The sequence below is a fragment of the Cyrtonyx montezumae genome, unplaced genomic scaffold (genome assembly GCF_038088225.1).
Source record: "Cyrtonyx montezumae isolate F1298 unplaced genomic scaffold, pur_monq_1.0 scaffold_29, whole genome shotgun sequence".
Taxonomy (NCBI): domain Eukaryota; kingdom Metazoa; phylum Chordata; class Aves; order Galliformes; family Odontophoridae; genus Cyrtonyx; species Cyrtonyx montezumae.
Genome location: NW_027072033.1, coordinates 8,647,472 through 8,668,860, shown reverse-complemented (window position 1 = coordinate 8,668,860; position 21,389 = coordinate 8,647,472). Strand labels below are relative to the sequence as shown.

Here is a 21,389-nt window from a genome sequence, read left to right as displayed (position 1 = left end):
GGGGACCCTCCCGCTGACCTCGGCCGAGCAGGGCTGGGGCAGCTCCGCTGCCTTTCAGGGAGGCCTGCACGACGCAGCACGGCGCGGCCGCGCCCAGCCCACCGCCGCGCCCCGAAGAGCTGGAAGGGCCGGCAGGGGTCGCTGCGGGGCCGGGCACGCTCCCTGCCGGCGGTGGCGGCGGTTTGAAAGCGGAGGAGGAGCGGCGCGGCGCACCGATAGGGCTGACGGGCAGCGGCTGCCGCCTTCGCTACCGCCCGGCCTCCTTTGTCCCCTCCCTCCCAGCGCGGAGCGGAGCGGAGCGGGCCGCTTGGGGATCCGCTCCGTTCGCCGCAGCGGCGCTGCCGAGGTCGCCATCTTCACGTCCATCCACCCAGCCCCGCAGCCTCCCGGCCGGGCTCGCGACGCCGCGCCGCACCGCGCACGGAGAGCGCTCGGCCGGGAGCGCCAGGGGGGGCCGTGCCCGCCGCATGTGACCTCCCGTCAGCGCCGGACGCCCCGCCGACCGCGACCGCATCCGCATCCTCCTGCAGGAGCCCCGCAGCGCGGGGAGGGGCGCGGGGCGCCCGGCGGGAGGGTACGGAGGTTCCGAGGCGTGACGGGCAGACAAAGGAGCGGGCGCCGCCGTGGGCAGCGGTAAGTGACGTGGCGAGGGTCCGCCGAGAGCCCCCGGCGCTACGGGGGGCAGGGCGGGGCCGGGCCGAGCGCAGGTACCGGTACCTGGCGGCGGGGCGGGGCCGGGAGCGATGCTCGGCCGGCGGGCTGCGGGCAGGGCGAAGCGCGACGCTTTCTGTTGTGCTCTCGGGCAGGTGCCGCGGCGGGCGGCTGTGCGGGCTGCGGCGCTCGGGCCCGGGCTGCTGGGGGCGGGGCGGGAGAGCGAGCGGCGGCGGCGGCGGCGGCGGGCGCGGAGTGTCCCCAGCGCCGTGCTGCGTGCAGGCGGCCTTGCGGCGGCTGCAGGCTAATAGTACGTCCCCGGAGGTGCGGCCGTGTGGCAGCACGGAGGAGCGAGGAGTTCGGCTGCCGCTGACCGCGTCTAACCGTGTGCTTCTACCAAAATCTTGCTGTTGTAGGCCGAGAGAACGTGAAGTCCTGGGACTCGTCTCTCTGAGGCTGATATGAATTAAACTGTAAGTCCACTCCTTCTGACCTTAAGGATGGATGGATGGATGGATGGATGGAGCACTCATTTCATCTCTGTCATTCTTTTTTCATACTAAAAACTTCAGATGTGAATTGAATGAAATCCTAAACAGACTTCTCACAGCCATTGCAGCACATCTTCGTGTTCTGTGAAAGAAGTTCCAAAACCGACATACAGAGTGGTTTGTGAAGCCCAGTGTTCTATTTTGTAAAGCCTGAGGTTCTGTTATTGTGTGGTGATGAGTCTTATTTGATCCCCGAGGACAGGGGGCTGCCATTCAATCTCAGTTCAACAGGCTGGGGATCCTTGTACTAGTAACACTGACATGCTTCCCTATATTTAACTGAATAAATTGGGATTGTGTGTGAGGAATACACGTGTTCTATAGAATGTTTAGTTGATGCCATTTGCTTGGGTAATCTGATTAATGATAGCTCAGTCTAGGTACAGGGACAGTTCTTAAAGCTCTCTTTCACTTTTGTGACACAGGCACAATTTTGAAAGACAAAATAACTTACAGTGATTTTTTTAAGAGTAAAAGGAGCTGTTGTTGATGAAATTGTAGACAATGTTCAAGCAAATTCTTACAACCATAAATGAACTAAGTAGCAACTCAAATAAGCAATGAAGCCATCCACTGTATATAAATTCTAATATGTGCATAGTTTTGTTTGTCAGTATGCACATCACTGCTCTTTTAAATTTAATTTCACCTTAGAATCGGGATATAGTCATCTGAATACCTAAAAATGTTTTGCTAATATAGGAAATGTTTTTTCAGCACGGTTTATGCTTTGGGGAAATGAGGCTCTCATTCTCATAAAGGATCAGTTATGCTGTGTTCAAGACTTCTTCATGGAATTTCTGAGTGTCTAGACCAAAGATGTTTAGGTCAAAAACTGAGAAACTGTATTGTACAGTCTGTGAAATATCCTAATTCATTTCACACAAGATGAAGAAAACTGAAACTGCTGGCAGATGCAATTTGTTGTCTAGAAATGTTGCAGCTCAGTCATGTTACCTTTTATTTAAAGCTGTAAAGCTAACTACATGCAGACAATTTACCTATACTGTCACACAACTATACAAATTACTTTGAAGAATCCTGGTAGTTCTGACACTATGAATACATCAGGAGGTCTGTGGTGGCTTGCAGTGTGGCTACCTAAGAGAAAGCCCGTGGAGGTGGTGGCTTATCATTTAAAAAAAAAAAAAAAGAGAAATGAAAATGTTTTAAACATCCTGTTACGTTTTCTGCTGTAATTGCAAAATAAAAACTAGTTTGGGCTGCTTTAGATGTGGAAGTGGGAGAAAAGAAAATTCAGCTTATGTTTTAAGTGACTTTCTGAATGTTCTTTCTTTTTTACTGTTACTTTTCTTCCTAGCTATCAGGGCATTCATTGAAATGATTATAGTCCTAGAGTAATGTTAAGAAATTGGATTATGTCCTATGAAAATATTGCAGTAAACAAGAAATATTAAACGTTAGCACTTAATGTTTTTCCCTGCTGCAGTCAACACTGTTCTGCTTTTCTAAGAGTAGTGGTTCATGGTGGTAAAATAGTGTGTTAATCAGCAGTTGCTGTGGAGGAAGTAGTCTAGCACCCAGTAACTTGAACTAGCCTTTTGGAGCTTGGCCAAACCTATACGATGTTAGTGCTGGACCTTTTGACCCCCAAAGGTGGAGTCTAGAGGTGGGGGGTGGTGGTCTCTTTCAGTAAGATTTCTTTCAGGCAGTGCAATACACTACTATATAAATAAAAATGCCTTTTTTTTTTTTAAAGTCTCTTACGCTATTGACAAATGAATTACAAGGGGAATATTTCATTATGGGGTGTATTACTGAGGTGGCAGTTTCTTGGAGCTGAAGAAATTTTTTTGAAGTGAAGAACAGTGCAGAAGTATTTTGTTTGTTTAATGTGATTGTAGACCAACCTTTAGGCATGAAGTGTAAAACTGAATTGAATTACTCAGTTATATAACAAATTGCTTCCCAAAGTACCTTTATTGCTTGCTTTTTTTTGTGTTTGTGTGTGAAAGAGAGAGAGAGAACTTGGCTTGTTGTGAAACAGTTGACCGTATGTAAGGCTGGCATATTGCATTGCTAAGAAAAGCCCTTGCCCACCTGCTTTGCAGATGCAGTGAAGACTCACTTTAGCTCTGCTTTGTGTGCAGTTATTACTGGGTTCTGGGCAGTGTCACTGAGCAGTTGGTTATAATCCAAAGACAGCTGACTTTGAGTGATTCCTTGGCTTTTCAAATTAGTTTTCAGTCTCTTAGTTGCAGCTCTTGATTACTCTTGGGAACTTGAGTGTAGGAGCTGAGTTGAAATTTTGCGTGAAATATATTATTTCAACACATGTTCTTAGTAGGTAGGGTTCTGTATAAAACTAAAAACTGCTGCTTGACATAAACATGCACCTGAATGGCCCACTTATCTTTGGTCACCTCCCTAGCTCTGGATATCTGTTTCTCACAGTATGCCCCTCTGTATGTGCAGATATCCGAATATGGGTTGTCAGTAACATGACCTTGCTAGTACCTTGCTCTGTCATGTTATTGAAAACATGTTTGCTATTAACTACTAGTAGCTACCCTATCTTGAATATTGGTCTCATTATGTCTCTTACTAGTAGCATTTTTCTGCAGAGCATATAACTGGGATGTGTGAAAATGCTAGCCACTGCTCTGATGCCTTCAGTGGAAAGAAAAGCATTCTTGAGTTTGCTGAAGGTTTGTGGGGAATTTGCTGTTAGGTATTCTATGAATGTGGTTGGTACCTATATGCCTATTTTCTAATGTAATTTTATCAATTCTTAAAGCATCCTTTAGCAGTATTAATATTACGGTGGCTTTTTTAGTATTAAAGCTGTTTTGTGATTTTTCTCTTTCAATAGATGAACTATAGAAGCTAAGTGTATATGATAATGGCTGCACAAATAAATAATTTGTTGTTCAAGAGCAAACTTTTGGATAGACTGGATTGACATACAGTTTGGGAGTGGAGAGGAAAAGGAGGCATGAAAGGAGAAGTGTTTTTATATAGCATTCTGGATGGGTTGGATTCTTTTTAAAACAAAAAATCAGCAAATCTCAAGCATCTCATAATCACTTAAAGATTTCAGGATATTTTGATGGTGCAAGTCAACCTTACATTATTAGTGTCTCTTTTTTTCACTGCATGACTACTGATGATATCAAGAAATAATGATAAATTCAAGACAAAGCTACCTGAAACAAATGAAAGCAGATAAGAGAAAAGCCAAACAGTTGTGCTGAATATGTGTTGAAATGCATGCTACACATAATGAGTAGAATGAAGAGAAAATTAACAGTGAAAACGCTGGCTTTTTTTTTTTTGTCGTTGTTTGTTTTGTTTAAAAAAAAAAGATGAATGATTCAGGAAAGTGCTTTGTGAGAGGCTGTTCTCAGTGCCTATTGCATAGCTGGGTGGTATAGGGCTTCAGGACCCCTTCAGTCTCTTTTTAGTCTATGTTTTGTGTGCAGTTTTAGTTTAATTTTATACATCTGCTTCTTAGTCTAGTGATAATTACTGTCCTACTGAAGTTTAACCTGGCAGGTAGCTCAGTACTATGCAACATTTACCCACTCCCCTCTTCCAGCACGCTAGGGGAAGGAACTGGGTGGGAATAAAAAATGGAGCTCATATGCTGAGATAAAAGCTATTTACTAAGAAAGAAAAGGAAAAGAGAAATAATAATAATAATAATTATATACTTATAAAACAAGTGATGCACAACGCAATTGCCCACTACTCGCTCACCTATGTCCAACCAGTTCCTGAGCAGTAGCAGTCCTGGAACTGCTCTCAGTTTTATAGTTTTTTTTTTGTTTTTTTTTTTCACTTGATGCCATGTGGTAGGGAATTGTAAAATCATACAGTCACAGAATTGCTCAGGTTGGAAAAGATCTTCAAGATCATCAAGTCCAGCCACAACCTAACCATACTGCCCTAACTAACAACTCACCACTATATCAAGTACCTGAAGACCATATCCAAATGGATTTCAAACACATTTAGGGATGGTGACCCAACCACCTCCCTGGGGAGTCCATTCCAGTGTTTAACAACCCTTTCTGTAAATAAGTGTTTCCTGACATCCAACCTAAAAACCTCCCCCGGCACAACCTAAGGCTGTTTCCCCTTATTCTGTCACCAGTGAGAAGAGCCCAACCCTGCTCTCGCTGCAGTCACCCTTCAGGTATTTGAAGAGAGCAGTAAGGTCTCCCCTCAGCCTCCTCTTCTGCAGACTAAACAGCCCCAGTTCCTTCAGTCGCTTCTCATAGGGTATATTCTCCAAGCCCTTCACCAGCCTTGTTACCCTTCTTTGGACCTTCTCCAGCACCTCAATGTCCTTGCTGTATTGAGGTGCCCAAAACTGAACACAGTACTTGAGGTAGGGCCTCGCCAGTGCTGAGCCAGCTTCTCTGTGAGAATACTGTGGGAGACAGGGTCAAAGACTTTACTGAAGTCTAGGTAAGTCACTGACAGTCTTACTTTCATCCACTAAGCAGGTCACGTTGTCATAGAATGAAATCAGTTTTGTCATATAGGATCTACCATTCATGAACCCATGGTCACTGGGCCTGATCTCCTGGTTGACCTTTAATCGATCCATGATAGCTCCTGAAGTTAACTGTTCCAGAACCTTCCATGGTACTAAGGTGAGATCGGTCTGTAGCTGCCAGGATCATCTTTACAGCCCTTTTTGGAGATGGGCATTGTATCTGTCAGTCTCCAGTCTACCAGGATGTCCCCAGTTAGCCAGGACTGTTGAAAGGTCATGGAGTGTGGGTTGGCAGTCACATTTTCCAACTCCCTCAGTACTCTAGCATGCTGTCCATCTGCCCCATGGACTTCTGAGAGTCCAGCTTTCAGAGCAGGTCCGAAACCGTCTCATTGTGGATTAAGCAGGGCCTATTCTGTTCCTCATTGCTATCTTTCAGCACAGGGGGCTGTGCGCCCAGGGAACAACTAGTCTTACTGTTAAAGAATGAGGTAAAGAAGTCATTAAGTACCTCAGCCTTGACCTGATCCTTGGTCACCATGTTCCCCTCTGCATTGAGCAAGGGATGGAGATTCTCCCTAGCCTTGTTCTTACTGTTGATGTGTTTATAGAAATACTTATTGTTGTCTGTCACCTTAGTAGCCAAGTTCCATTCTACCTGGACTTCGGCCTTTCTAATTTTCTCCCTGCAGAGTTTCAGTATGTATTTGTAATCCTTATAAACTGCTTTCCCCCTCTTTCAAAGACTTTCCTTTGGTTCCAGAGATCATGCCAGAGGTCTCTGTTCAGCCACAGTGGTCTCCTTCCCTGCTGGCTTGTCTTCCATGACTTGGGGATGGTCAGCTCCTGCATCTTTAGAATAAATTCCTTAAAGCATTCCCAGCCTTCCTGGGCTTCCATGCCTCCCAGAATCATTAAGGTTGGAATCATCCAGTCCAACCACCAACCCATCCCCACTATGCCCATTAAACCATGTCACTGAGTGCCAGATTCACATATTTCTTGAACACCTCCATGGATGGTGACTCCCCCCACCTCCCTGGGCAGACTACTACTGTGTGAGACCTCCTGAGAAGAAATTAGGATTTCCTAATACCCAACCTGAACTTTCTCTGGTGCAATTTAAAGCCATTCCCTCTATTTGTATCACTTTTATTTGGGAGAAGAATTTGATCACCACCACATCACGGCCTCCTTTCAGGCAGTTGTAGAGTATGATAAGGCTGCCCCTGAGCCTCATCTTCTCCAGACTAAACAATCCCAGTTCCCTCAGCCACTCCCCAGAAGACTTGTGCTCTAGCTCTGTTGCCCTTCTCTGGACATGTTCCAGGGTTTCTTATGTATTTCTTGCACTGAAGGGCTCAAAACTGAACACAATACTTGAGGTGCAGCCTCACCAGAGTGCCAAAATATATGTATATGTCTCACAGAGGGATGGTCATCTCCTTGTTCCTACTGGCAACACTATTTCTGACACGAGCCAGGATGCCAGTGGCCTTCTTGGCCACCTGGGCCCACTGCTATCTCATGTTCAGCTGGCTGTCACTTCCTTTTCTACCAAGTAGTTTGCCAGCCACTCTGCCACAAGCCTGTAGCACTGCATGGGGTTGTTGTGACCAAAATGTGGGATCCAACACTTGGCCTTGTTAAAGCGTTTACAGTTAGCCTCAGCCCATTAATCTATTCCATTAAGACCCTCTGAAGGACCTTCCTACCCTTGAGGTGATTAACATTTCTTCCCAACTTAATGTCACCTGCAGACTCACTGAGGGTGCACTCAATCCTCTCATCCAGATCATCAGTAAAGATATTAAACGGGACAGGCCCCAGTATTGACCCATGGGGAATACCACTCATGACCAATTGCTAGATGAATTTAACTCCCATTTACCACCACTCTCTGGGCCCAGCCCTCCTGCTAACTCTTTACTGAGCAAAGAGTATACCTGTGTTGGTTACGGGCTGCCAACTTCTCCAGGAGAATACTATGGGAGACAAAGTAAAAGGCTTTGCTGAAGTCTAGGTAGACTGCAGGATGTCCCTTTCGCCAGTTTACATCAGCTGTCCTAATTCTATCTCCTCCCAGATTCTTGTGTTACCCTAACTCCCTTGCTGTCAGGACAGTGTGAGAAGCTGAAAAGCTGAAACATTCTTGGCTCTGTGGAGCGCTGCTCACCAACAACTAAAATATCAGTGTGTTATCAGTATTGTTTTTCTCCTACAGCCTAACCACAACATCATACCAGATTCTGTGAAGAAATTAATTCTGTCCCAACTGAAACCAAGACATATCCCAAGGGGAACAGAAGTTTTTCTTCATAGCTTATTTTGTCTTTTCCAAGAAAAGTAGTTTTCTCGTCTGTAGTAGTGAAGGCATAGTTGAGTGAGTGCTCTTCTGTATTTCCCATCAGTGTTACAATAACAGACTGGTTTGGGAGAATACGTAAGAAGGAAGTCTAAAGGTGTCAGTGTTATCATCAGCAGATCTTGCAAGCTTTCTGAGAGAATAAATATATCATTTTAACTTCCTTCTTCAACTTACTTAATTTTCTCTCGAATCAAATCAGTAATGTTATAAAATATCTAAGCAAGAACAGATACCTCCTCAGTGCACATACAGTAGCGTATAAGAGTGGTACATGAGAGAATGCCAGCTGCTGACACTTTCACTACCTGAAAAGCTAGAATCTGATGCTTATCACATTTCAAAGTTAGATTTATTCGACAACCAGCTCAAATGGATATTGCTGGGTTGCATTCAATGAATCAATTGCTTATTTGGCTGAGATTGAAAATATGGCTCATAATGTAGGCCACCATCTAGTGACTGCCAAGAGTCTGTCATGCTGCAGTTACCTATGTAACATAATTTGGTACTGTGGTTATTAAAAAATTATCAGTTCCATCCTCTGCTGGGCAGAATTTCAATCCTTTCCCTGCCATGTATAGCTGTAGCAGAAGTACCATGGTTTGTGTTAAGGCTTGTTTGTACTGTATGAACCACTGTCTCAGCATTGGAGGAGACATGCTAGAGAAGAAACAGTGATTCATCTTCATCATAGTAAACGAGAAATTTTCAATTAAAGAGATGAGAGGTTCCTAATGCTAGGAGAAAATCACATAGATTGATGACAGCTCTGATCCAATAAATTTTCACATCACAACAGAATATAGTATTTACAGTTGTTCTGTGAGCAAACAGACAAACTGTTCTATCACTTAACCAGTTAAATTAAAACAGAGAGTTGTTTTATCTGTGTATGAATCACAGAATAAGGGCAAAACAGTACATGAACCAAGTAACTGCGGAAGTGGGAAATTTCCGTCTTAGCACCTTTCTGTCTAAGCATAGGCTTATTATTTTTTTTTAATCACTATTATTTTACTTTCACCTTTCGGAAAGGGATCTTTTTCCTCATATAGTCATCAAATGAATTTGGAGAATGACTACTTAAACACTGTGCAGAAGCAGAAATTTCATAAATTGTCTTTCTCATGAAAAAGTCATAATTAAACACTGAATTGTTGCATAAAGAAGGCTCTTTTTCATGTTTGTTGATTGCTTTATCTTGTGGCTCATGCTCAGTAACTCTTGTGTGGACTGATAGCATGTCTTTTAATTGGCCCCATGTAATGCAGCTATTCTCGTCAAACACCAGTTGCTAAACTAACTCCACCTACTCCTTCAAAGCTTCCTGAGAACAATTTTTCTCTAGGAGCTTAGCTACCTGTTTCCCTTCTTCACCATTCAATTGAAAACTAGCTTGGCCAGATGTTCCATATTGAAGTTATTTGCAAGTAATCTGTGTTTTGTAAGGTTTACTCTTGAGAGAATCAAAACAAAGTAAAATTGATTTAAAAACCAATCTGAAGTTAAGATCTGTCATGTTTACTTTAACTCCATGAACAGATTTTGAGATCTGATAGACATTATTTTCTCCAGTCCAAAGTGTTTGTTGTTGTGTTCAGAAGCAAGAATTTAGCTAATTTTTCATGTCAGTTTACTTAAAAGAAGTAGATTGTAGCTATTTTAAGTAATGTCCAATTTTTATGAGGTGAGGATTGTGGAGTGGTCCTCAAATTATTGCATATTTGATATTTCATGTGCACTTTGCTCATTAGTTTTTTTATTGTCTTCAAACACCTGGTACTCAAAAAAAAAAAACAACCAACTTCTTACAACATAGTTAAAACAAACAAACAAACAAACAAACCAAAAGAAAATTATATTCTGCCAATTTATGGAAAAAATGCCATTGGCACCACTTTTTACGAGTTTGACAGAATCATTTGTGGAACTCGTGAAATTATTCATTAAGTTTTATTTTCTTTTATTTTTATAATTTTTTTTTCTTGTCCTATCAAAACTCAGACAAATATTTAGGTGATCTGCTGTCACTAGGATCAGTGACATGGTACAGCCGTGGTTTGCTGCATAATTCAATTTTTATTTCAATGTTGAAATCATGACTTACTCCGTAAGTTAAATCTAGATGTGTTCAGCTCTTTTATCTGACTCGTTTCTAACCTGTTTTGTGTTACTTTACTTCGTGATGCTCTTGAAAGATCAAGTTCTACTTGAGACTGTATTGAAGCTATTTCATAGAGACTGTATGTCAGTATAGACACCACTGCGAAGCACATGATTGATGAAACACAGTTTTTCCTCATACAATACCCTCCTCATACAATACCCTCCTGTTGCACCAGTACCAAGCTTGTTATGAGAGTTCTAAAGAAAAACTTGTAAGTCTGGAGCTTCTTCCTCACCCATGTTAAGCAGTTCTGCCACTTTACTTCAGACCTTTCCCAGGAATTTGATAGGAGCAATGAGTGAATCTTTTCAATTTAAAGTTATTTCAAGTAAAGCCCTGGCTACGATGAGCTTAGTGGTGAAATTATCACTGAGATCCTAAACTGTATCTGACACAGGTCAGCCACATCTCCACGGGAATCCATTTGAAAGATATTTGTCATTATCTGCAAGTCAGGGTTACGGTGAAATCGTCTCTTCAATCTCTTCATTGGAATCTTAAATGATTTAGTTATATTCCAGGCTCTTTTGCAGAGCAAAGTATGAGACATTATCACAGTATATACAGAAGAATCAATTTAGCAGAGGCTGTGATGGATTTGCTCGGTCAGGACACGACAAACTAACAGCTGTTAGTTCTACCAGTCATTGCTTTCTCAGTTTTCAAGATGTGTATATACACTGATAGCAAGATGATTCTTTTTTTCTATTTTTTAAAAAAACTTCTGTTTGAATAACATAAAGGTAAACTGGGTAAAGTGATTTCATTTCTGGGAAACTTGCAACAGACGGATATCCTATGTCAGAACAAGACTGCATTTTATTGAAATACTGTACAGATGAAGAATTCCTTCAAAGAAAATGTAGCTATGAAAATAAAAGCCTGGTTATTCTGAAAGTGACATTTGTGCAAATAACTATTTAAATATTAACAGTATGCTTTTTATGATGAATATGTGCAGTTTCTTTTTTTTTTTCTTCTAATCTTCAAACTCAGTCTTTCAGGACCTAAAAGTACATTGTGAAGGCTTTCTTGGTTTTGTTTCTACCACTTAAGGTCATAGTAAGACATCATTGTTCATGTTCTGCTGTAAAGACAATTTTATGATAATGTTTGTGGCTTATTATTTTCTTAAATGTAACTTAATTTCTATTTCCATCTATTTGGCATTGGTGAGTGCACTTTAAATTCTGCACTACTGACAAATTCCAGGCAGAAAATTTTGTAAATCACCATGGTAAGGTGTGGGGGGAGGAGAAAGGCTGAAGTCAGAGTGTGTTTAATATATAATATATGCTGCCGGCACTGCTTACTCTTTGATGTATTGATATCTGTTGCTTAATTTAAAGTCAAATTATAAGCAACATTAGCTGCATCATATTATTTTGTTTTTGTCTAATTTTTTTTGTGATTCTGTAACTAATCCACTAAAACAACCAGTTGTGTGGTTAATGATTGAGACTTCTCTCTGTTCAGAAAATTACATTTACAAATCTTCTAAATCTGGCAAACAAACTTCTAAACTTCTGTCCCCTGCTCTTAAAAACTTAAAGAGGCTTAGAAGTCAGCATTTTACAACTAGAGGTGCATACAAAGGGCCGTTACTCCTGGTAACCTGTGTCCTGGTGATTTCTGTCAAGTCATTACCAATGTTTTAGGTTCTCTTCTTTCAGCTAAGTCTGTCTGAATGCATTTGTGTGTGTAGTCATTGCCTTAGACACAGGGATAATTCAGAAATACAATTAAAAAAATATATATTTTCAGGAGGATCTATTTTCTGTTTTAGAGAGCTGAAACTAGTTAAAAATAATGAAGATAGTAGTAGATAATTTTCTTAATTATTTCTGTCAATGCAGACTACAGATAAACATATACATTTTGAGGGAATTTGTTTGGAGACTGAACATAGTTTTTTTGTGAATTATAGGGAAAGTTGCACTTGACACTATACTACTGTTGTCTGTGTAAGTTGTAAAACTGGGATACTGGGATAAATAGTGTTTCTCTTTCACAGAATCACAGAATGGTAGGGGTTGGAAGGGACCTGTAGAGATCATCTAGTCCAGCCCCCCTGCCAAAGCAGCTCCCTAGCCCAGGTTGCACAGGTAGGCATCCAGGCAGGTCTAGAACGTCTCGAGAAGGAGACTCCACCACCTCTCTGGGCAGCCTGTGCCAGTGCTCTGCCACTCCTTCTGAACATGAAGAAGTTCTTATGCACATTGGTGCAGAACTTCCTGTGCCTCAGTTTGTGGACGTTTCTCCTTGTCCTATCATCACACACTGCTGAGAAGAGTCCGGCCCTGTCCCTTTGCCTCCTGCTCTTTAGATATTTGAAGTCCTGGATCGGATCCCCTCTGAGCTTTCTTTTTTCAAGGCTGTACAGACCCAGGTCTCTCAGCCTTTCCTTGTAAGGGAGGTGTCCCATGCCCTTTAGCATCTTTGTGGCCCTCCACTGGACTTTTTCCAGGAGATCCCTGCCATTTTTGTATGCAGGAGACCTATCCACAGCCATCAGGCCAGGTGCCGAGTAAACTGCCCCATGATCAAAGAACCCAAGTTCCTGTGGCAGCACCAGCCTTTCTGCCACTTCATTAGAGCCTGAGTTTTCTTTGACTGCTCCGTATCTCTCACTACCCCAGAAGGAAGAGAAGAAGACACTACTGGTGCTTCCACTCCTTCAGCCAACCCCCCTAAACCCCTGAAATCCTCTTCCCCATTACCGTGTTAATAGTCCCAAATTTAAATGAGTTGCATTAACTTCAGTAGTTTAAAAACACTGACCTATTCGGAGTCAAAGAAGCATTGTTACTGGATCAAACTGCAGCACAAATTCTGATATGGCTCAGTTGTGTTAGATGGCCCGTGAGAACAGACTTTTGTAGAAGAATCATCCTGCAAAACTACAGGAAGGTAGTGTTAAAATGCATTCTATGCGTTCTATGCATTCAGGATTTGAAGAAGTTGGTGGGGGCTTGTGAGAGCTGCCTGTACCAGGATAACTGGTCCAACTGAAATGTGCAGTCTGACTAACACTGCACAGTAACCTGTAAAGCTGAGCCATCATGAGTGTGTTCTGGTCATCCACTACATTTTGCTTTTACAACTCTGTTATATGCAGTGTGTCATATTAATAACGCTTTCACTGAGGTATTTTTTCTTAACACATCAGACCTCCTCCTTTTAAGAGTATGTGTGGGAAATAATGACTTTAAACTTCTTTGCCTTATGAAAGCAAGTTTTGTGTTTTGAAGGATGTGTTTGATGAATTCTAAGGCCATTTGTGTAGGCTATCACTAGCTAACCAAATAGCTTTACTCTATAAACTCTTTACTTGTTGAAGGAGTTCTGTAAAAGACATAACTTTGGGATGGATAGAACTTCAAACATTGATCTGTTAGGTTTTGTTTGTTCTGTTGGTTACCTCAGACCTTCTATTTTTGTTATGTACAGGATTTGTAGTAGCAATAAGGTGACTACTTGTGAATTAAACTAGACAGTCAAAGGATTATTCAACTAGTGGAAGTTGGACTTGCACACATACTACAAGGGCTCTCAAATCCTAGGTTGGCAGGTATGAAGACATACTGCCTTCTTCTGAAAAGTGCACTATCAAATGCGCCTTTCTTCCACTAAAGCTCTGATAATATCAACCTCATCCAGTCATTTCTTTAAAAGAATAAATAAATAAATAATAAAAGAGAAATGCAGGAAGAAGGAAAAATTTACATGCACTGAAAGGCACCTTGGTGAGATTTAGGCACGTGTAGCCTGTGTGGCTGTAAAATAATCAGATAAAAGTGTTAGTCCACAGTACATTTTTCTTCTCTTTATAAAAAGCTTATAAACTAAAACACTGTAATACACACATAATTTTTCCATAATACTTGACTGTGATCACCTGGAATGAAAATGCAAGATTTCAAGCTTTACATAGCTGCATTTCTACATTCAAAGCCTCTGACACATGTATTTTTCAGTCTTCTCCTTAGTGTTTTCATACAGTGTAGTACATTAAGCATCCAAATAAATGCACCTGTGTCGCTGATGAGCCAAAGAATTTCATTAGACCAGAGAAGAAATAGGAAAGCTTGACAGTGGCACAGATAATGATGATGTAGAGGTCAGTATTCTAAGTGCCCAACCACAAGTAGTTTCCTGGAAGATTATTTGCCTTTTTGTTTTTTATTTTTCCTTGTGGGGAGATTTCTGGAAGAAAAGGTGGGAAGTGGATTAAGTGTACACAGTATGAAATACTGAAATGCCTTAATGACTTCAAAGGATGTTTGGAAATGCTTAAATTGAGGTGAAAAGGTATTCAGAGAGAGGAGTGCGTAGTTTGTTGTTCCAAGTGGTCTGTAGGCTGTCAATGAACTTTAAGAACTATCTGTGCATAAGCTCAGCCTCTAAATTGTCTTCTAAAGGACTAACTAAAGTTTTGAGGCATTTGGGGCTCTGGTAGGAATGGGAGAAACTGAAAGTATCAATCTTGATTGTTATTGCTTCAATTTACATTTCATGTTACTTTTCATAGTAATATTACAGCTTTCTATTTCCAACTATTCACAGCGCTAAACTCACTGCCATTTACTAACTCCATTCACATTTCATTATCATTCCTTTAAATGGATTGATATACAAGAATCACTGAGTCGTAAGTGCTGGAAAAGGAGGACCTCTGGAGATCATCCAACCCAACCCACTACTAAAGCAGATTCACCAGAACAGATTGCAGAGAAGAGCATCCAGGAGGATTTTGAATATCTCCAGAGGAGGAGACTCCACAGTCTCTCTGGGCAGCCTGTTCAGTGCTGTCATCCTCAAAGTAAAGAAGTGGTGTTTCAGTATCAACCAGCCTTTTCTGACCACATTACTTTCCAGTGCTCTAACACATGGCATACTTCCAAATAGATCCTGAAGAGGTCAACCATAGGCTTTTGACTGGCTCATGACTGTTCTTTAGGGACAGCTCTTCACATTGTGTTCCTTTCCTGATGTAGATAGCAATACCTCATCCTTTCCTTCCTTGGCTGTCCATTTTTAACTGTTTGTAGTCATCAGTAGCCACACTGCAGCTGTGGGAACCGTCCCACCAGGTTTCAGTAATGACAACTGTATTATGGTTTTCTAGTAAAACAGTAGCTTCCAGCTGTTTGTTTCCCAAGCTGCCTGCATTTGTGCAGAGGCACTTCAACTGGGTAGCCAGTCTTTCTCAATTTCTTTTAGGTATTCGCCTTGATATTTCCTGTTGCCCCAGCAGTCACTGCCTCATAATCATAGAGTAGCTGCTTCATCTCTCTCTATGCGGAAAAACAGTAAGGGGTTGTGGTCATTTGGCTGTACCAGGCTAGGTAGTTTCCTGGTGATGTCCCTCACCTGAGCACCAGGAAGACAGACTTCTCAAAGAGAGTCTACTTGGAATATTGGACCTTCGGTTCCTGTAGGGAAGAATTACCTATGACCAATACTTACCTCTTCTTCAGTGAAACAGTCTTCATGTCGAGGGAAAGCTTTTCCTGGTTTGGTTTTGTTAGCTTGTCTGAACCGAGTGGGCTGTTACCACCCACAGACCAGCCTTGCACATTCAGGACCTCATACATGTTGTAGAGAAGCACTGGAGGGGTGCAGCAGGCAAGGAGGGTTTTCATTTTCAGCTTCAGGTGTGGACTTGCCTCCATTTGCTCTTTTCCTTTGCATTCTTGTTCCCATCCTTGCAATTTTTTTTCCTCAACCTGATGTGATACAGGCTGCCTTGCGTTTGCATTCTTCCTTTGAAACAACCTGTTTGTGAATGGATGAACTGTGGTTTCCCCGCTCCTTGTTTCCTAATGACACTTTTTTGACCTGCAGCTTGGCCTCGAGGCTGAGTCTGCCTGTTCACACCTCACACTGCTGTTCTGGCGGCTGCCCCATGAAGACAGCGAGAGGTTCATGCACTCCATACAGGGGAGGACTGAACTGCTACGTAGTTGCCACTGGATTCAGTCAGGGGTGCAGCATAAGTCCGCTGTGGACACCCTAGCTCTCTTTCGGGTGGACACCGTGATTAAGTCTCGATCCTTGGAGGGTGATAATTCTGCACTTCAGAGTGCGATGACCCTGAACTTTGCAGATGGTAATCACCTAACGAACGTCTCTCTCCAGCCCACAGAGTAGTCGCCCTGCCTGCCCTATGCGAGCTGCCGCGTCTCGCCCCTGTGAGGCCGTGCCCTGTTTGCCCGGCCGTGCTGTTAGCTCGGCTGCCTAATGGCGCGTGTCATCCGCTGTCACTCCCGGCTCCGCCTTCCCGCGTCACAGCTGCTGCAGATCAGGGGCTGCACCCACACAGCGGCTTTGCGTCCTTCCTGTGATGGCGCCTTCGGTGTGAATTTCTGCTATGCAGCTGATCTTTTTTCTCTCTTCTCTTCCCTTTCTCTTCTGTTATTTTCTTCTTTCTTTTTTCTGACCTCCCAAATTTCTGTCCCAGTAAGAAATTGTCAGTGTTTTCTGTCTGCAACACTGTTCTCATGAGTTTCCTCTCTTCCTTACCTTCCTCCTGAGCATTCTTCTCTCAGCTTAACATTTTTCTTCATTTATATAATCTGTTTTACCTGCTTTTTTCTGTCTCAGTTCTTTGCTTCTGGTCTGTAAATTTTCCTTCTATATTTTACAGGAGAGCACGGGGTAAAGGTTTAAAAAAAACCCAAACACTATAGTTTTACTTTTTAAATTTGGTTTACATCTCTGCCTCACAAAAAGCAGAAGACTCGGTCTCTTAGTTTGTGAACAGTGAAAAACTGAAGTATGATAAGCTCCTACTGAAAATCAGCAAGCAAATGTCTTTTGATTTAGCGTAACAGATATAACGCTAAGAAGCTCAGAAGCAGAAGATATTTAAATAGACATTTAAAAAAAATCCACAAAATTAACACAGGAGATGCATAACATATATGTTACTATAATTTCTGCCATATTTTACATAAACATTTTGAACTGGATTGGAGTTGTCTTTCCTCACATCTTCTGTCTGTTTAGAAGCTCGGTTCTCATGCACAAGTGTAACTGAGACTGTTTATCATTACAAGTGGGTGCTCTCTGAACACAGGATTGGTTGTTATTGTTTTGGATTTTATGCTGGTTTTGTTTTTAACAGAAGGTCAGCACCAGTGAATAATCTACTGGCCGTAACAGTTCAGTAGCAGATTACGTTGCAGTGGATATTCTCATTAATTGGAGACAGCACTTCTGAATCTGTTTCCTTTCTGTTATTGCTCACAGTATTTGTAATCCATCCTTCCTTTTACTGAGAACTGCTGAGCTTATTAGCAGATGTCATGGATAATAGTTAATGACAAACTTCTTTGCTTACAAATACCATAAGTCTTAAGTAAAAAATTATGCATTTCTACTACATACTTAGTTCAGGAAATAAATGGTTTGTACAGTTTGGCATTACCTGTGGTCTGAAGTCTGATAAGTGAGATGGATTGTCTAGCTGAACTTGCACACAGAATTGGATGGAATATATATCTGGTTTGGTCCTTTCCACCAACCCCTTGATAATATTGAAATCTGGCTCTCAGCAAAGAAAACAGCCATAACTGAGCAAACACTGCATTTGGACTTCTGTTTCTGAGTTACTCCCGATCTACTACTACACATATATGTTAAAAATAGATTGTATATTTATATACATAAATACATGTCTGTTTAATATATAAAACACATAAATGTATTTATATGTACTAAATATGTATTATTTAAATGTATTAAAAATGAATTGTGTGTTTCCTCAACTCTTGTTTGAGGAAACAAATTAGTGAAGAACACCAAAGTGTACAAGTCAGTACTTGCAGTAAACACAGCAGTAAGCAAGAAAGCCTCTTGTTCTTGAATTCATTCATTGATGCCAGGAACTTTCAGCCTTTTGTGAGTTATATTATTTGTGGTGCTTTGCAAAGGAGAAGAGGTGAAGAAACTCCTGATTTTGATCTGACTGTTGATACCCCTTGTGTTTTCTTCATAAAAACATGAAGTTACATTGTCCTGTGCTATAGATAAATTTATATTGAGAATTGTAACAGGTACTTAACAATTTTTTTGTTCTCTTTAGAACTGGGGATATCTTCAGTGAATAACTTGCTGCTTACAGAAACGACTGAAATAACTGAAGTTGTGAAATACAGGTAGGCAGTACAGGTAGTTTATTTTTCATTTTAAATGTTCAGCTAAGCGTGGATGGTGAATCGATGAATATTCATTGTGATGACAAAACCAGCAAGTTATTATAGTGTTTTTAACCTTAAATAATTTGGATCTGATTTCATGGCACTTTTCATGAATTCTAAAAATTGTTTTGATTGCCACTATTCTGATGAGTCCCAGATGTGAAGTCCAGCGGAATTGTGGTATGCAAATTTCCCTTGTGCTTGTAATAAAAATATTGATTTGTATTCATACCTAATTCAGACCAACTTTAACAGGAGGTCCAGGTGCTTCGTGACCCTCAATTAATTTAGTGAATTATTTTTGATAACATTAAATTGTCTTATTGCCCCAACAGACTCTGATATTCCTGGTATGTGCAGTTCCACATGCTTTATATCATTTTTTTCCCTAATTATTGTACTGAAGCATATTCTCTCTGGCTTTTCTAATTATTTTTCCTCAATTTTACATACTATTTCACTGTTCAAATTAAGGTTTTTAAATATGTTTGGTATATCTGATTCTTCAGTAAAAGGATAAAATTCTAGTTTTCTTTCATGTGTGTAAGAATTTAACTTAAATTTAATATCTTATGTTACTGCTTTACTGTAGTTTGCTGAGCTTTGAAAGACCTTCAGCTTGACTAAACTACTTAATTCCCTTCAAGGACTTAAACTTTTGTGTGCTCTTATATAATGTACATTAATGGCCATTATTTTTAATGATCTGAGTATACCTTTAACAAAATTCCAGGATGTACCTATTCCTATTCAGCTTAAATAGAGGATATGATTGCTACACATTTATGTAGGATCAAGTTCAGTGGATTTAGTGGATTTGAAAGGTTTTAAATTATATTTTAATGTTTTCCTTTACTGTTTTCTATTCTGTTGTTTAAAAATTCCGTATGAACTTTCAAGAGAAATTGTTGGATAACAGTGCTTTAGGAAATATGAGCAAAAAAGCACCACATATGTTGCTTTCTCAGGAAGAGATGTGTCTTGTGGACGCATTACATAATTATAAGTAGAGCATGCAAAATAATATTTAATTACTCATGTAACCAGAAATAATATGTTTTTATTTATTTTACATCATGCTTTCTGCTTCTGAGCACCATTCATGAAATCTGTAACTTCAGTAGCAGTCAAACTTAATGATTTCCCCTAAAAACAATCAGCTGAATTTAAATATCTGTTAATAGCTAAAATGACTTTTTTTTTTCCACTTGTTTCTCTCTCTCTTCTCCCAAGTTTGTTTGACAACTCTGAAATGTTTTGAGTAAGACTGACAATACCAGACATGTTAGGGCTGATTTTTCATGTTGAGTACTTCCTTTCTATGAACACACTTGCTTTTTTCAGCTGTGATTTCGCTGTTAGCTGTAAGTGTTCTGCCGGAGAGCCTGGGAAAGGAGGAGTCTGTACATGTATTTATCCTGGAGAGATCTGTAACAAAGAGTTAGTTCTTATTACCAGCATCTGAAACTGGAAGGGTAGGTGGTATCGTTCTTCAGGGACAGGGGCTGGCCCTAGTGTTTCATCTGTTATGTCTCTGGAACAGATCTGGAAGCTTATACACCCAACCTATAAAAAATATTTCACTGAGGAATTGGCATGGTGTGTGGAGATGGGAAATCTCAATTCTGGAGATTCTGTCAGGAGTTTGGGGAGGAAGGAGAGAGAAAAAAATGGTATTCAAATGAAGTAATAAAACAGAACACACCTTGTGGAAGTTGGTGGAAGTGAGAGAAGAGAGAGCAGGCATTTGGGTGGCAGTTTATAGGGATAAGAACAGCACATGAAAGATATTGTTGATTTGTGATTTAAGTGGAAGACCAAGGAAGGGAGGTAGAGTCTTTAAGGAGAACAGGGACTATACTGCATGTATCACGAGGGGTTGTGCATGGGTGAGAGCTGGTGCAGGAGCAAACCAGTTGGGAAGGGAAAGGACTTCTACTTGAGCATTGGGAACAGTCAGCAGTGATACACAGAGAGAAGGGGGAGGCACTAAGCAAAGAGATTTGCAGAATCATCATAGTTGTAGGTGTTGGAAGGGAGATCATCTAGTCCAACCCCCTGCTAAAGCAGGTTCCTCAGTATGAGTTGCATAGGAAAGTGTCTAAACAGTTTCTGAATATCTCCAGAGAGAAAGATTCCATGGCCTCTCTGGGTAGCTTGTTAACAGTGCTCTGTCACTCTCAAAGTAAAGATCTTTTTCCTTATGTTCATGTGGAACTTCTTATGTTCCAGTTTGTGTCCGTTGCCTCTTATCCTGTTGCTGCATACCATTGAAAAGAGCCTGGCCCCATTCACTTGAGTACCTCATTTTAAATATTCATAAGCATTGATAAGACCCACCCTCAGTCTACTCCAGGCTGAACAGTCCCAGGTCTCTCAGCCTTTCCTCATAACGGAGATGTTGCAGCCTTCTCATCATCTTTGAGGACCTCCACTGGACTCTCTCCAGTAGTTCACTGTCTCTCTTGAACTCAGGAGCCCAGAATTAGATACAATAGTCCAGATGTGGCCTCACCAGTACAGAGTAGAGGGGGAGGATCTCCCTCATCTGCTGGCCACGCTCTTTTTAATGCATCCCAGGACATCACTGGCCATCTTGGCCATAAGGGCACACTGCTGGCACATGGCCAACCTGTTGCGACCAGCACACTCAGGTCCTTCTCTTTAGAGTTCTTTTCCAGCAGGTTATACCCTAACCTGTACTGATGGATGCAGTTATTCTTCCCCAGGTGTAGGGGTCTATATTTGCCCTTGTACCTCATCAGGTTCCTCTATGCTCAACTCATCAGTATATCCAAGTTTTGCTGAATGGCAGCACAACCTTCCAGTATGTCAGCCACCCTTTCCAGCTTTGTATCATCAGCAAACTGTCCCTTCATCCAGGTCACTGATGAAGATATAGAACAACACTGGACCCATTACCAGTACCTAGAAAACCTTTTGAGTTACAGGCCTCCAGCTGGACTGCACTGCTGATCACAGC

At 41.4% G+C, this 21,389-nt stretch overlaps 1 protein-coding gene across 2 annotated transcripts in view; it reads left to right on the top strand.

The window, feature by feature from the left end:
• Nucleotides 1-301: 301 nt before the first annotated feature.
• CDC42SE2 (CDC42 small effector 2) overlaps nt 302-21,389 on the top strand; it is a 78,294-nt gene continuing 57,206 nt past the window's right edge. Inside the window, exons 1-3 of one of the 2 annotated variants that reach the window (XM_065740679.1) lie at nt 302-633; nt 1,068-1,124; nt 18,292-18,364. The gene's annotated coding sequence lies outside the window, so the exon portion shown is untranslated. The remainder of the gene's footprint in view (nt 634-1,067; nt 1,125-18,291; nt 18,365-21,389) is intronic. The other variant, XM_065740680.1, reaches the window with a different exon arrangement.